We start from the raw sequence: 16874 nt of genomic DNA, 5'->3' as shown, positions 1-16874 counted from the left end.
TCCCCACCTCCCCGCCCCATCGCTCTGTCGGAACCCGTGGGAAGCGCGGCTCTTCGCTTCCGCCTGGCGGCTGCATGAAACGCCAGGAGAGAAGGGTGGGAGGGGGCAGCTACGTCCCCATTCATTGCAAAGTAGCCAATCAGCCGGGGAAGAGCCGGAGGGGGGGGGGTGCCGCACTAAAGTATGCCGTTCCAGACAGGTCAGAGACCCTGAGATCAGCGCATGTCAAAGCACTCCTGTGCACTTTCTTAAACAAAAGTGAGTGTGTGTCGCTGTGCCCTGTTTCCAGGGCTGGCGTAGACGAAAAGGTTTCACTACGAAATAATAACACGAGATCCCAAGGTTGAGTTTTTGGAGGGGGGGGGGGAAACACTGGCTTTTATTTGCACACCAATAGGCCCCTACTCAATTGGATAACAGAACTGTAAACAGTAAACAAGAACGGCAGGGAAATAACCGAACCAAACCTACAGAGATCGTCGTGTAATATCAGAAGATGGACAAAGGCAATTGTATTATAAGAAATATTATAAGAAATATAATTGTATTATACGAAATGGTTTGTTTTTTTAAAAAATGACATCAACCTGCATCCCTCTTCAAGTTTGAAGTTATTAAACTAGTACTCTGCCCATCTGACTCTGAGCCACCAGCTCTTCCAGGGAAGTTAATGGAAAGGTAGATGTGCAGGGAAAAGAGAATCTGGGGGTTACCGCACTTGTATGCCCAGCGCTCTATTAAGCGTTTGAAAATGTTATAAAAAATACTGTTCGCACTTTCTATGTATTCCCACCGATGTATTAAGAGTTTGAAAACGTTATAAAAAATACTGTTCGCACTTTGTTTGGCCCCTTTCGCTGTGAAGACGTCTTCCAACCATTTATAAGCCGTGGTATCTAAAAACCCTTTTAAAGCGATGTTTTTTATAACATTTTCAAACTCTTAATACATTGCTGGGAATACAAAGTGCGGTAACCCCCTTAGACTCCTTGTGGAAATATAAGCAAGCCCTCCTGAGCCATAAGACTTTATGTAGGCAGAGGAAATCTAAAAGCATCCAACGTTAAAAAGGGAATGAACCATTGTATTTTATGATTCCTCCCTTCTGACAGTTATGCATAGTCCAATGGCTTTATTAATTTACCTTGGTGCCCAGCAGTTTTTACCTGAATGGAATTATATAAATATGATCTTTCAGGGAAAAGCAGCACTTACAAAGTTGTGCATGGGGGGAGAGGAGGGAGAGAGAGAGAGAGAGAGAGAGAACTGATTTGATCATGTGTTAGGTATTAATTGCAATACTGTAAAAGGGAATACAATTATAATGATAGAAAAGATTTTACATACATTTCATATTTCAAGTATCTTATGTGAGAAACAGTAAAGTGAGATATTAATGCCCGGATAATAAATTTTAAAGACTTTTTTGCCAAGAGAGTTATGACTGTGTAATTTCACAACAGAGGCTGGTGGCTTGCCTTCAAATACTCCATTTAAAACTACCAAATTATACTGTGAGCACGAATACAACATATCTCGCTACTTGGGCCTAGTTAGTACAATAGGATTGACTTGAGACACATCAGGCTTTATAATTAGCCTGGCTGAATTCCATGGATAGTTTACATTTTATTATTGATGAAAATTATTTTTGCAGTGCAAAGACTCTGTTAGTAATTTAAACTGAAGTTCTAAAAATGGCTTACTGTTGAAATGAACAAAAAACCCTGGCATAACCTAGGAGGAAAAGCAGCTTGAAATTCTGAGAATGCTGCTTGAATTTCCATTGGATAGATCAAGAATACATGCAGTAGGGAGAAAACAATTGGAGCTGCACAAAGTTTGCTTACCCTTTGTTTAGTGAAAGTGATTGCTCAGACAGTCTGTGCCATGGACTTTGCAAACTATATAACATCCAGTCAGTTATCTGGTTAGCAGGCCTTTTCCCATGTTTTTTTTATATAAATGAATGAATGATATTAAGTGAATTAATGATATTAAGTGAATTAAATGAATGATATTAAGATATATACACTACATTGTTAAAAAATACACTACAACGTTAAAAAGCCTGACCATTTACTTCCAGTGGAGCATGTTCAGAGTAAATGATCTGAAGTCCTCATTTGTAATCTTTACATATCATGAAAATTAGTTAAACCATGCTCTGCACAACCTCTACGCACATCAATAAATTTAATCCCCCTCCCCTATTAGGTGAGAGAAGTATTTCCTGCACAAATCATTCTATCAAATTGGGTACAAATTAACTTTGGCTTCTGGTAGGGATCAATACCTATGGCCAAAATGTTTTATACATATATCAAACAGAATACTATAACCAGTGCTTAGCAAAACAAAAAAACAAAAAACTCCCTTGTTAAGAAGGATTACCCCAAACTTCCTTTTAACATCCAGTCATATCAATTATTTTGCTTGACAAAGTTAAAATTCCTTTGGTTTCTAGTCAATTTGTTTTTTGAACAAATTCTCATAATTTCAAGAACTGGGTTAAAATATTCACCATTAAAATCTTCACTGGGAAAGAGTGATATCATATTATTGTCTTGTTTTTTTTAATTGGAAATCCCATAAAAGAAAAACAAGGTAGTACATGTTTCTACCTACTTCTTTTTTCAAAAATTGATTTTACAAAACATATAGGTACATTCTAGGTTGCACTGGGTTTTGCATACAATAGAGCTAACAAAGTCCAGTAGTGATATCAAGTTGGCTTAGCCATTCCCCCCTCCCACATATGTTCTTAAGAACTATGATCAGCTATTGCCATAGCCTCCAAAAATCTCTAGAACTTCCTTTGAAAGTATTACATTAAAAGCCGTTTAGGAAATAATGAATATCAAAATAAACAAAAGACAAGTTTCAAAAATGTACATGAAAACCATAATAGTTGAATCCCAGTACTCTGTCATGAATCAACCTAAAAAGATATTATTTTGGTAACAGCATCAAGAGCTCATCTGTGAAGATGGTGTTGTGGGGCCAGTGCGCATCTTCTGGAGGGGGGGTGCTTAATAAAATTATTTACAATAAACCAACTGGAATTTTTTGTTTACTGTATAGGTCTTAGCACAATAAGTCTCTGCTAAATAATGCAGTGTAATTCCTCCCCCCCTCAGTAACAAACATATCATTTATTGCAATGCTCCCTGAGAGGCCATGGTCAAGAGGAAAGAAATGAGTGAAAGATACTAAGAAAGGCTGAGTTCTCACCAGGTAAAACAAGGAATGGCACAGGCAAACCAAACAACTGAAAACAATTTTGTTTCCCTGCTTTTGTTACTTGTAAAACTACACATTCTAATATTGTACCCTTGCCCATACCTGCCCTGTCTGTGACACATGGGCCTCAATCATAGCTTTTTGTCACAGAAAAAAATTATTTTGTGGCCAGAGTTATTTATGGCTTTGGGTAATTCAGTGCTTGTGGTTAAATTGTCTTGGAATAATAAATACATTCTACAGCCTCAAAATGAGTCTTCTCCCCCTTGAATCAGAGATAGGTACGGTGCATCTTCTATTACGGATAAAAGAACGTGTCTAGAAAGTTCCCAGACAATGTGCCCTGAAGCACTCTTATCAGGTTCCTCCTGCCTGTTCTTCATAAAAGCCACATCTTCTAAATGGCTTTCTTCCCACTTGCACGCCTTGTCAGCCCTCAGAGGCTGTTTCCAGCAAGAACTGAGTGAGTTAAATTGAAGTGAGGCAATCTTAATGTTAGCACTTACTATCACAGACCAGATAATATGTTAACCATCCTAATTTGTTGTTAAGCTGTCGTGACAAATTGTAACAAGTAGTTGTATTGCATCCCATTATCATTAAGTAGTCTACACACCACAAGTCAGCCTGAAGAAGAGGTCAGACTAACTGCAAAAGGTCAGGCCAGGCTGGGCCAAAGAAAGTCTGTAACCTCAGTTGTGAATGTGATGGAAGAAAATAGCCATTCTAAAGGGTTCAGCTTTTAGAAGGGGATACTGACATAGAAGAAAAAAGATAGAGTCCGTTGTGTCTGGAGGAATAGGACTGCCAGGCAGGATTAGAGAGAGCTATCTCAGAATGTCCTAAAAGCAAATGCAACAGAAATAAACAATAAAAAAACCCCTAACATAAACACTTTTGCTATTTTTCATATTGCTAAATCCTTTTTTGAAGCAAAATTTTAAATGTGAAAGGATGACACTTAAAGAAATATGCTTATTTCTCTAAATACACTATGTGGGATTCTCTCCATTTTGAAAAACAAACTCATATCCCACTAAAATGTTTAGGTATCACTGAAGATTCAGGTAAGGGCTGAGAATCATATTATGTAATAAGCCTTGTTTTCATCCATTTCTGCATTGGGCATAATGTAAGCTTATATTTTAATCAAGATGAACTTCAAATACAGACATTTATAAAAGTATTTTCTCCCTTAACTAGAAAGCGTAATTGTGCAAAAAAACAACAACCCAGAATGGCAATAGTGGTGTCCCTATGAGCAGTAATATGAGTGAATGTATACCAACTTTGCATTTATGGGCATTTTTAGCAGTGTCGAAATCTATGGTTAAAATAGTAATTTGAAGGAGGAAAGGGTTAGCAGCAGTTCATGTTTTCAGTGGCAGATGATGGAATGTAAGCATTTTTGATGCAGGTAAATTATCAAAAATATTCAGTAACATGTAAAGAGAAAAGTAGTACTGGATTTAAAAGCAGCAAAAGGGCACTGCTTTTTATCATGCAAACTGTATAAGGCCTGTTTATTTCCATTTTTTAAAAGGCAGCCCAGTCCAAAACAATATATCCAGCGTCTGCCAGGTTATCAAAGTGCCGGTGCTAGGCCTAATGGCTGCATTGCTTCTTGCAACAAAATTCTCATTGACTGTAGCTCCAGGGAAACCACCCATCCAGGAAAAAGTTAATGCCAAAGATCGCAAAGGAAAGAATAACTTGCCAGACAGATGCAGTGGTGAGGGGACAGGAGTCAGTCTCTCGAGTCAGAGCATAGCAACACCCTAGGCCTGTGTCCAGAGGCCTCCATTTGCTCTGGGCTTGGCCTCTGCACCAGGCCACTCTGCAAGCCCTGGGAGTGACAGCCCTCTCCCTCTGTTTTGATTCTTGAAAAGCCAACCGTTGGACGGAGCCACTCTCGCCTGTGCTCCAAAGGGAGGCACTTGCTGGAGCTCTCACAGAGGAAGGCCGGTTGCCCTGTCTTGCTAGGGCTGGGAATCACTTGAGGCAAATTTTATTGGTCCCTGGGAGTTTCTCCCTCTTCCTGCCTGACACCTGCTGCCCAAAGGCTGCCAAACATGCCAGGGTTTCAGGAGCAGAAGCAGATGTGACAGAAGGTGTTCTCACAAAAGGGTTTGTTTCCACAGACCATGAAAGGAATGGGGCTGCTGGCACCCAGGGCTCTGTTTCCATGCCTCAGCTGTCTGTGTTTTTTGCTGTTTGTTTGGCCCACTCCCCTCCATCCCCTCCCCACTCCTGCCCGCCAGGCCACAGATGCAGTAGTAGATGCAGCTCACTCCTGCATTGCACATGATTCAGAGAGGTGCTGCATCCAAACACAGCATCCAAACACAGCTTCACCGACAAGCCTACAGTGTCTTTAAAAAGCCGCACCAGTTGCAGACAGCTAGCACAGGAGCCCTATGAATTTTTTTTTTAATGAAAAACTAATTCACGCCTATAAGCAACTCCCTTGGGTGGGACAGGCTACTTAAAGGCAGGAGAGGGGTTACTTTTTGGAGTCAAGATTCCCTGACCTTGCATTTGTTCCTTTCTGATCTCTCCTTAGAAGATGTAGCTGGAAAAGTTCAGTCTCCTACACCAGGCAGAGCCTCCAGGCCTTATGGAACTGGAAAAGTGCAGCTCACTAGTTCCTGAAAGCCTTTGCTCCTTGGAGTGTATGCATGCCCCCCCTTCCCAGCCCCTTATAGCAATCACATATTAACAAAATACAGGCAAGAGCTCAGATTGCCAGTCCTTTGTTATTTGATCAACCTCCTGGAACTCATATTTCAGTTGCCAGAAACCTGTCATCAATAAACTGTGACAGGGTATGTTGTGTATTGGGGGGGGCAGGGATTGCAGTAAGGGAGAGGTTGAAACCAGCCATCCAGTATGGGCTGGGAGGAGAAGGGGAAGGTGATGTGATTCTATTGGGGAAGGGGGACAGCGAACTTTGTCTCGGCTGTGATGTGATGCCATCTTTCCACGCGGAGCAATCATTCAAGGCTTCCTGCCTAAGCAAGATCAGGAGTTATGTGATGATACAGAAACACACACAAACCCCCAAAAGAGGCAGCACTCACCTGTCCCCTGTGTGACACAAGCAGGGAGCCCGATCCCGCCCCCAAGAAGAAAGAAGCAGCCCCAAAAGCTACAAAGCTTGGACCGGGTGACCCGCCTGCTTGCGGATAGGCCTGGGCCCTGTAGGGAGCAGGTTCCATTGGGGCGGCTGGTGGGGTGAGGGTGTCCAGTTCAGTGAGGCCAGGGTTCAGCAGATGCTACGTGGAAAAGAGCAGGCCTCCAGGCCCAGAAAACTCTCCCATCAGGGCAAGGCCTGGCTCCCTCCCCATAGAGAGGGGAAGGGTGGCTGTGGCTGCATGGGGAATGGAGGCACAGGTCACCCTCGCCCGCTCCTCGTCTTCTTCCTCCTCCTTGGCGTTCGGGTGCCCTCTGTCCCTCAGGCCCATTGTCCTCTTTTCCGCTTTCCCTGACTTGGAGGCGGCATGGTTCTTTCCTGGGAGACGGAAGAGTTGGACACAGGCGAGGTGAGCCGCCTAATGCTGGGATTTGTCGAGGCTGGCTTTAAAATGCAGCCGTTACACAGTGGCGAAACTCCCCCCTTCTTTAGCCTCACTGTGCAGCGTGTGTGTGTTGTGCCCCGCATTGATTTCCCCCCCCCCCCCCCGCCCTGTGGCCATCTCCTATCTCTTCTGGCAACCGCCTAGCCAAGGCCTCTTGGCTTTAACCATCGTGCTGCTTCCAGGCCTGCAGTCCCAGGAAAGAGGGAGCCCTGCTGGGGTCAGTTGTCCTTGGTCCCAATGGAGTGTCAAGGAGCCCAGCCAGGAAGGCTTCCCTCGCCCCCCGGGGCTTTCCAGCGCCACTGCCTAGCCTCTCAGGGCTGGCGAATGTACTTAGGGCTGACTTTCCACTGCGCTGTGCAGCTTTCCAAAGGCGATGCGCGCAGGACAGACGGCGATGGGGAGGGTCTCCCTCTCCTGTCCTCCCTGGGCAATGAATGGAGTCTGGCCAGGCGGGCAGCTTCTTGCTCAAACGCACGGGGAGCCTCCAGCAGCTTCTTGCTTCGGACTTATAGCGGGATGGACTAGCGTCCTGCGTTTGACTATCCTGTCTCGGAATAAAATATTGTGAGATCAGGGAGGAGTGAACCAAGAACATCCTGTTGCTTGAAGGGAGCAACGGCCAAGTCAATTTGGGATGGAAAGATAGTGCCCCCCCCCCAAAAAAACACAGATAGGATATTCTTGTGCTGCTGCTTCGGAGCCAAGCCCAGGATGCCAGCTTCAGTTTTTCAACACATCGTTTCAGAGGGCACAAAGTGCAGCCGCTAAGAAAGCGAAAAGCTGCCGCTGGCTTCTCCTCGTCTGCAGCCTGGCACGGAGCTGGGCCGCAGGGGCTGTCCGCGGGGCCGAAGGAGACAGGCACGTCCCCGCCAGCCCTGGCCAGACACCCGGGGGGGGAGGGGAGCGGCTGGAGCGGAGAGACAGAGCTTAGGGCGAGGGGTGGGGGAGACCCCGCCGGCTTCGCCAGCCTCCCCCGCCCACCCACCCAGAGGAGTGCGGAGGATGCCAGCAGGGCTGCAATCCAAAAGGGCTGGGGAGGGAAGCGGAGGGCAAAAGCAAAAAAAAAAAAAAAAAACAACCCCACCCCCGCCCCAAAGTTTCTTCCGAAACTTGGCCAGGACGCTGCAAGGCCGAGGGGTTGCGGGGCAGGCGCGGGCATCCCCCTCCTCCAGCGTCGCCGCAAGCCGATTCCGCCTCCGCGGGCTGCCCAGGTACTGGAGGGAGGGGGCGCCCGAGCAGGTGGCTCGCGGGGTTTCTGCACGGGGAGCGCCCGGCGCTTCCCCCTTCCCCCTCCCAAAAGGGACTCTTCGATGGGCATGCGGGGGGGACTTTTTGGAAGGGGGGGCCGCCGTGCGCCACTGACTCCGAACTTGCAGCCGAGTCCGGTTTCGCCCTTATCGGCGTGCCATGCACCGTGGCTCACAATGAGGATGGCTGCAGAGCGAGCTGGGGTGTGGGGGGGGTGTATTTCAAACCCCACAAATGTTTCTTTCTAGCCAGAGAGAGACAGCGGCCATTTATTCATGGAAGGTTTTGCATTGGATTTGCCACTCTATAGAGGCACATTTCCCCCATCTGAATTCTCAAAACTCTGCATGGGGGCTTATTGTTGAGTTTTGAGAATATGGATGGGGGGAAAGTGAATCTAAAGAGTGGCAAATCCATTGCAAAACCTTCCATGAATAAATGGCCAGCAAGTAGAGCTTAGTAGAGCTTACTAAGGATTGCATTTACTTGGGAGAAATACCCCAGAGCTTCGACTTGGATTTCGCTGGGCAGGTCAAAACAAGCAGGTTTAGGATTTGGGGGGGGGGCAAAGCCGCGAGCCATTCCTTTGCAACCCGACTCGCAGTGCAGGGACTTCCCCCGGATTTCGTTGGGGCTCCGTTCCCACGGCTGCGCGTTGCTCCTTCCCGGGAACGCAATCGGGGCCCGGGGGTGGCCTTCGCGGGGACGCTCCAGCTGGGGGGCTCCGGCTTCCCCTGGGGGGGGGTGTCTCTCTGCTGAGGGATCCTGGCCCGCCGATGGGGGGGAAACTGCCCGGAGTCCGCACGTGAGAAGCCAGGAATAGCCCTGCTACCATTCCCAGCTCGCTTGGGTGAGGCTGGCTATTTTTAGCCGGGACAAAGTGTTCTTTCCTGCCTGGCCGGCTTTGCAGCTTGCAGGACGGCTGCTCTGGCCTGTCGGGTTATCTTGGGGGGTGGGGGGGAGAGGATGGACCGGACAACAATTCTTGCGACCGAGTCCCTTTGGGTGTTGCTGCTTTCGGTCCGAAGACATCTCATGACGTTCTTCCCGAGGAAAAACAGAATCTCTCCTAGGGAGTCTCCTTCCAAGGGGTTCACCCCCACCCCACCCCCATCGGTAAACGGAATCCGGCAATAAATTGATTTGCTCCTCCCCCCCTGAAATAATATCTCATCTTCCCTGCATTTTCATTTATAGAACTGCAAAAAAAAAAAAAAAAAAAAACATTCCAGCTTTTTCCTCGAGACAAATGACATTCTTCACCTGCATATTTTACCACCTTTATAAAACGCTTTCGGGGCTCAAAGCGCTCCACACAGATGCTCCTGTTATCTCTCCGTTTAATTTTAATATAATAATATTTTTTTTAAAAAAAAAATCGCCTCTGCAAGCTACTTCAGATAAAAATTGCGTAGGCATCCTCGGGCTAGGTCCAAGGAGAGAGGCCCAAGGAAGAAAGGGCAGCCAGATCCCCGCTTTAATTAAACCCAAATCCTGGTCTAGACCGCCTTTGCCATTTTTCAGCCTAAGAACATTTAGTCCTGCTGCGTTCGCTGGAATTGGCTTTTCCCGCACAGCAAACCTATTGAGAGGTAGGTAGTGTGATTTACTTCCCAGAAAGTTAATTTAATTGGGATGGCAGCCCATCCACCCCCAGACTCCAAGTGCTTGTATTTGGCAGTAACGCTTCGTTGACGCCAATGGTTGCAATCCTAAAGAGTGGAAATCAAGCGCCCTGTTTCTGATTTAAGCCTCTTTTGAAATGGAGGAAGGCGAACAGTGTGGCATTGCATGGTTTCCAGAGGCGTTTGCAGGTGTCTGAGCAGAACTTCTGTGCCACTGGAAGGTGAAAAGTGCGGAGACGTCTCAAAATAGTTCCTTTCTCGCCTCTGCCCCAGCCTGGACCCGATTCCAACAGTACAGCTGAGGTCCAGCGGATAAACTGTAGCCCCACAGAAGGACTGAGGGAGTACCGATCCCTCCAAATTAGGCAGACCCGGTTCGGCTGTGGGGAGAAGCACGGCGGACTGTCCCACCCACACTCAGGATGGATCCTGGGGGGGGGGGGTTACAGCGGGCTGCGACTGGGGCCAGCGTCCTCAGGGAGTGAAACTTCAGACTCCCGAGAGCGCTCGAAATTAAAGGAGATCTTGTGGCAGAGATTGGGCATGCAAGGAACCCTGGAGGGCACCCTCCTGTCTCCCGACCAGGGAAGTGCGCCCCAAACTGCAACCCCATGGTGGGACAGGGTGAAAGCCGGAACAGGCCAAAACAGGCGTTAAACAAACAATAAACAAGTAAGTCTCTAGCCTTTTTCATTGCAGAGATATAAGGGGGAAACAGATCTGCAACAAACTTAGCTAGGCACTCATTTTTTAAAAATGAAAGCTGTGAATTTGGAGAACCAGAGACACACATTTTTGTTATAAGGATATATTCAACCTTTAAAAAAATGAAAGAGGCACGTTCTGGGGGCATTTTGGCCTGGAAAGGATGAATAAATGCATGTTAGTTTTGCATTCAGCTTTCCAAAATACTGTTTGGGAATGCTCTTAACACATCCCACAGTATTTGTGGTCCTGTTATTTGTTTAATGCCCATTCCGGCCCGTTCTGTGGTGTTCCAGAGACATTTTGGCTCGGAAAGGGTTAATTAGTGCATGCTATTTCCATGTTTTGATTTCTAAAATATTGTTCTGGAGTGTCTTGAATGCATGCCAATTTTATTTATTTATTTGCAGTACTATTGTTTGTTTCATGCCTGTTCCGGCTTTTACCCTGTCCCCCTCCAACGCTGGCTGACTCGGAGGAAGCGCCCTGGAATTGGGGCCCCCTCTGAAGTCAGCGACGAAGTTCGGCCGGGGTTTATTCCCAGACTAGCGGCTGGAGAACTTGTGAAGCCGAAGCCGCCTTCAGGCTCCCGAGTCCCACTCAATGCCTGCAAGGGTGGCACACCTGCCAAACACCTGGGTGGCCACGCCGAATATCTCTCTCTCTCTCTCTCTCTCTCTCTCTCTCTCTCTCTCTCTCTCACACACACACACACACACACACACACACACACACACACACACACACACACCAAGATAGCTGCAGTCCCAAAAGAGAGCATGCAGTGTCTCCTGAAACTGCCCAGCATGGCCTTCCTCCCAAGTAAGCCTGCATACGCTCAGGGGTTGGTGGGAGGGTGTGCCCTCCAGCCGCCGCGTCTGCCAGGAGGCCAGGCGAGCCATGATGCTCTCGCCTGGGCTGGCCCCAGCACATGAAGGACCGGGGCAGTGGAAAGCCCCTGTGGAGGCGAGAGGAGGCCCAGTCCGCAGCCCCCCCCCCCCAGCACCCCTAGGATGTCCCTCTTCCCTTGGCTGGAGGGCGCGTCCTCCCCTTGTCTTGCCCAGTCTGCAGAGAAGCGGAGCACTGGCAAGGACAGACGGCGCGTCCCGCCACTCTTTGGGGCATTGGGGGGGGGGGATCGCTCCGCCTTGGCCCAAGGAAGCATCAGTCCAGGGGCCGGGGAGAGGAGCGGCAGAAGGGACCCCCGGCGACCGCGACCTCTCCTTGGGAGATGAGCCGAGGGCGCCCTCCGCGGCTGCCGCTCCCTCGAGGCAGCATCGCAGCCAGGCCCCGGGCTCAGTCCCCGGGCGAGGAAACACCGCCGCGCGCACTGGTTCCCGGGGGGTCCGTAAGGTCCGCAAAACAAAGTCATAAACCCATAATAAATTCATATTTTCAATTAAAAGTTCTCTATTATAAAAATATATATTCAAATATTATTCTAAGTTTAATGTTTAACTAACAGTTATGATTAAAGTTTATTTTCAAATTCTCAGAATTTTTATTTTGAACCTTGGGGTCCCTGCACCGAACAAAAAAGTCCTAGTGGTCCCTGGTCAAAAAAAGGTTGGGAACCGGGCCCAGCCCCAGGGTGCACGCACAGGATCTCGCGGCCAACCGTCCCCATTTCCCCACCGCCCCCTTGGCTGTGACCTGAGCCCTGCGGGAGGAGCTCATTCCAAGCGCCCAAGGGCAGCTTCGGCCATCTTTTCCAACGAAGCGGCTCCTGCTTCTGCAAAACCCATCTGCAAAACCTCCCCAGTTGGCCTGAGCGTGAGCGCCCACCGCATGGAGTACTTCAAGAGTCTTCCTGGGGGTTTTCTGTCTTGCTACTACCTGAGCTCTGGGCAAGAGGCCCCAGTTAAAACAGAATATGGAGAAACTGAATGGTTTCCAATTGGCAAAGGTGTCAGACAAGGATGTATTTTATCTCCCTATCTCTTCAATCAATATGCAGAACATCTAATTAGGAAAGCAGATTAGATTTAGATGGAGGTGGGGTGAAAATTGGAGGGAGGAACATTAATAATTTGAGACATGCTGATGGCACTACATTATTGGCAGAAAATAGTGAAGATTTGAAACGACTACTGCTCAAAATTAAAAGAGGAAGTGCAGGACTACAGCTGAACATCGAGAAAACAAAAGTAACGACTACAGGAGAATTACACAACTTTAAGGTTGACAGCGAGGAAATTGAAATTGTTCAAGACTTTCCATTCCTTGGCTCCACCATCAACCAAAAGGGAGACTGCAGCCAAGAAATCAGAAGGAGACTGAGACTGGGAAGGGCAGCCATGAAGGAGCTAGAAAAGATTTTGAAGCGTAAGGATGTGTCACTGGCCACCAAGACTAGATTAATTCATGCCATCGTATTCCCCATTACTATGTATGGGTGTGAAAGCTGGACAGTGAAGACTTGACGGCACTTAACACACACACACACACACACTGCTTTTGAAACCGTTCCTCTCCCTGCCTCCCACCCACCGCAAACCAGCGTTTTTGCAGCTTCCAGGAGAGACAGGCATTTAGGCAGCAGGGAAGGAGGACGACCAAGGCATGCCCACCTTGGGCTGCTACGGAGCCCTCACCTCCAAGGCTCTGACACCTCCGTTTCCCTTTTGGGCAGAGGCCGACAGCGAACAGCTCTGCAGTGGGGAAGAGCAGAAGGCGGGTAGGCGGGGAGAGTCCCAGGGAGCAAAGTCGGCCGCCGCTGGAAGCAGCCTCCAAGTTTGTAGCTCGAACTCAGGACAAGGGAGCCTGCGCCCTCTAGTGTCAGAGGGACACACCTGCGGGCAGCTGTCCGGCTGGGAGGAAGGCTAGGGAGCTTGTCGCAGGTCCTTTGCTTTCAGAGAAGATATAAAAGGGCCACACCATTCACAGGAGATAAAAAATAAAGCCAAGGCTGATGGTGCAAAATAGGTAAAAACACATTTCCTTACTCAGATAAACATTTCCTACGGGTTTCGTCCAAGAGGCTTCTTCAGGGGAATCTGTTAGTCTCTCTCTGTGTGTTAAGTGCCATCAAGTCGCTTCCGACTCATGGCGACCCTATGAATGAAAGTCCTCCAAAATGTCCTATCTTTGACAGCCTTGCTCAGATCTTGCAAATTGAAGGCAGTGGCTTCCTTTATTGAGTCAGTCCATCTCTTGTTGGGTCTTCCTCTTTTCCTGCTGCCCTCAACTTTTCCTAGCATGATGTCTTTTCCAGTGACTCTTTGTCGTCTCATGACGTGACCAAAATACGATAGCCTCAGTTTAGTCATTTTAGCTTCTAGGGTCAGTTCAGGCTTGATTTGATCTATAACCCACTGATTTGTTTTTTTGGCAGTCCACGGAATCCGTAACACTCTCCTCCAACACCACATTTCAAAGGAATCTATTTTCTTCCTATCAGCTTTCTTCACTGTCCAGCTTTCACACCCATACATAGTAACAGGGAATACGATGGCATGAATTAATCTAGTCTTGGTGGCCAGTGACACATCCTTACACTTCAAAATCTTTTCTAGCTCCTTCATGGCTGCCCTTCCCAGTCTCAATCTCTTTCTGCGTGCTTTTTCAAAGAAGAGTATAAGTTCAGTGAACTTATGAGGCCTTGGCCTTGTTTTTTATCTCCTTTGTTTTCAGGGACATTAAAAGAAAGAGAAGTAGGCAAGCGAGGGATTCTCTTCCAGGCTAGCGTTCAGCTTCTATAATAGGCAGAATATCTGGAAGGAAATTCAGCTGAAACCAACATGCATTGCTTTGACTGAAATGGGCTACAATGGGGGTGTCAAGCAACAGGGTACTCAGTGGGAATCTGGAGTGCATATGGAATACAGGGAGTTCTACAGAACTCAGTCACTCACAGCTAGCACAACCACAGAGGCAGAGCAAGTGGCTGCCTGGGGTGCCAAAATTCAGAAATGCCTTACTTAGCTACCAACATGTCTTGGAGAGAGAGCTGCAGACACAGAAGTCAGATTGCAAGATGCTCCTTCATCCACCAATGCTCATTGTTTCTGTGGTTTTAAGTGACAGCAAAGGCACCGTCTTTGCCTTCTCTGTTAAACAAGAAAGTGTTGCAATCCCTGCCCTACAAACATTCATTTTAAAAGACTGTTGCCTTCATTGAAACCCATCTCCTTATCTGTTTGCTTTGACTTGCTGCCATAGGTGTTACTAAAGTTGCTATTCGAACGGCCACCATCACCCTCATCACTGCCTACAAGATTTGTCATTGTGAGTCACACCGTGGTGCTTAGCAAAGATGGCTCTGCTTCCCAACATGGACATTTAGAGGGGACCCACTGGCTGTTCCAGGCCCTCTGAATGCAAGTCACAGCCACCTAGAAGGAGGATCTGCAGCTGGAGTCCAAAGGGAATGGGCAAGGAGAGGGTGAAATGCCGGCAGCTTGGATTGGACTGGCTGGATAAACCCATTGATCTTGAAGAACTGTTGCACTGGGGCAAGCACCCTCCACTTGCTCTCGCCCAAACAGAATAACTGTTCATCCAGTGCATGCTCAACCAGATTTATGATTAACAATGCCCTCTGAAGAAGAGTTACAGCCTAATGATTTCCATGGACTTTGGAAGCTGTAATGTTGCTTTACCCTGACCTGGATAGCCCAGGCTATCCCAATCTTGTCAGATCTCATTAGGGTCAGCTCTGGCTAGTACTTGGGTGGGAGACCACCAAAGAAGTCTACGATTGGCTGTGACTTGACAGCAAAAGGAAAATAAATCCTCCGCTTAGGGATAGCCCAGTTTTTTCTGGGGGAGGGCAGGGTATAAATTGAAAATAAATAAATAGCTAGCACCGTAAGGCGCCAAAAAGCTCCAGCAGTCCAGATGACACTATAAAGGCTGCTCTGAGTTTCCTATTGCTTTCTGTGTGTGTGTTAAGTGCCGTCAAGTCGCTTCCGACTCATGACGACCCTATGAATGAAAGCTCCTTTTATGGACTTCCGGGGGGAGGGCAGAGGGTGGAAGGGGCGGAGCTTCTCTGGCCTGAAGAGTATAAAAGGCCAGAGGAGAGCTGTAGCCAGGGAGGAAGCAGGCTGTGACCCAGGCTGGCTGAGCATAGAGCCACCCGGGTAGCCTCCAAGGGAGAGGAAAGCTCAGACTCTCCCTCGGACTGGTCTGAGGCTGAAGAGGCGCCTCAAGCCCCAACTCTCTCCAGGCCAGGCAGATGCCCCCCCCCCCGACCAGCCCTGTAGGGGGGGTGCTTCACACCATCACGATAGTATACCAGAAGGCTGGTGTCCCAAGAAAAAAAAGGGGGAGAATCGGCCTTTGATTGGATAACCCCTCAGCCAATCCTTGGCCAATGACACGGCGGTCACTCCACTACTATCCCACATTATATGGGTGGCTCAAACACACAGGGAGCCTCCAGCAGCCACTTGCTTCTGACTTATAGTGGGATGGACTAGCGTCATGCGTTTGACTATCCTGTCTCGGAATAAAATATTGTGAGATAAGGGAGGAGCGAACCAAGAACATTCTGCCCATGCGTTAATCCCCTCTGACTTATCCCATGGTAAAAGACAGCATAACAAATCACAAGGGTGACAGCAACTCAAGTCACACATCCCCAGCTTTTAGTATATCTACAGGATGTTTAGGTGATCCTCGGGTGCCAGAACAGGCTGCAACATCCCCTTTTTATATACTCCAGACCCCATTTATTTTCCCTCTGATGCAATACTCCTCCCTTGTCCCACCTGTATATTGCAGGTACACACACATGGGACTTGCCCCCATCTTTCCATTGGGGGGGGGAAATCTCCAGCAACCTGTGATGCTGATATTTCTACATCTCTGCTGATATCTCTAGGCTGTGACGGAAAGGAAGAGACAAGAAATGAGGGAATGAGCATGGGGGGGGGGAGTTGCAGAGAGCATGGTGGCCACAAGGGTGTTGTTATGTTATGAACTGGATTGCTTCATCTTTATCATCCCTTGCTTTCTTTTTTTTAAAAAATATTAAATTTATTGGGCACTATGTATTAACATACTACAAAAGCATAATAAAATCCATACATCAAAAAACAAATAAATGATAAAAGGCCAGGGAATGGGGGGGACCCCCAATATTAAAGTGGGTAAATAAAATAGCATGAAATACATGAATGGAATGTTTATGAACAGAAAATACATAAACTTCTACTCAAACCATATGACCAGTACTCGGTAGAGGGTAGAATGGTCAGCTAGTAGATTAATATCTACCTTTAAGCACTGGAATATCTACCCTCTTGCACTTTCTACTCAGAGTCATATCTGAGATGTTACGAAAAGGGTACTCCGTGTAATCACTGCTCTTATTCTGGGTTTAACAGGCAGATATCAAACAACACATTGTGTAATCCCTCCCCAATCAAAAATGCATGTAACATCACAGTATACTAGCAGCTTAGAAATCCCGCCCAACACAAAAAAGGGGGGGAACCATCCAACCAACTGAACTCTCATGATACCCTTT

At 47.6% G+C, this 16874-nt stretch overlaps 1 protein-coding gene across 6 annotated transcripts in view; it reads right to left on the bottom strand.

Moving 5' to 3' along the window:
• The window catches only part of NFIB (nuclear factor I B), a 435226-nt gene that overhangs the window by 316966 nt on the left and 101386 nt on the right, over positions 1 to 16874 (bottom strand). The gene's annotated exons all lie outside the window — the stretch shown is intronic.

This window comes from Euleptes europaea, chromosome 4 (genome assembly GCF_029931775.1).
Source record: "Euleptes europaea isolate rEulEur1 chromosome 4, rEulEur1.hap1, whole genome shotgun sequence".
Taxonomy (NCBI): Eukaryota; Metazoa; Chordata; class Lepidosauria; order Squamata; family Sphaerodactylidae; genus Euleptes; species Euleptes europaea.
This window is presented reverse-complemented; position numbering and strand designations above follow the sequence as displayed.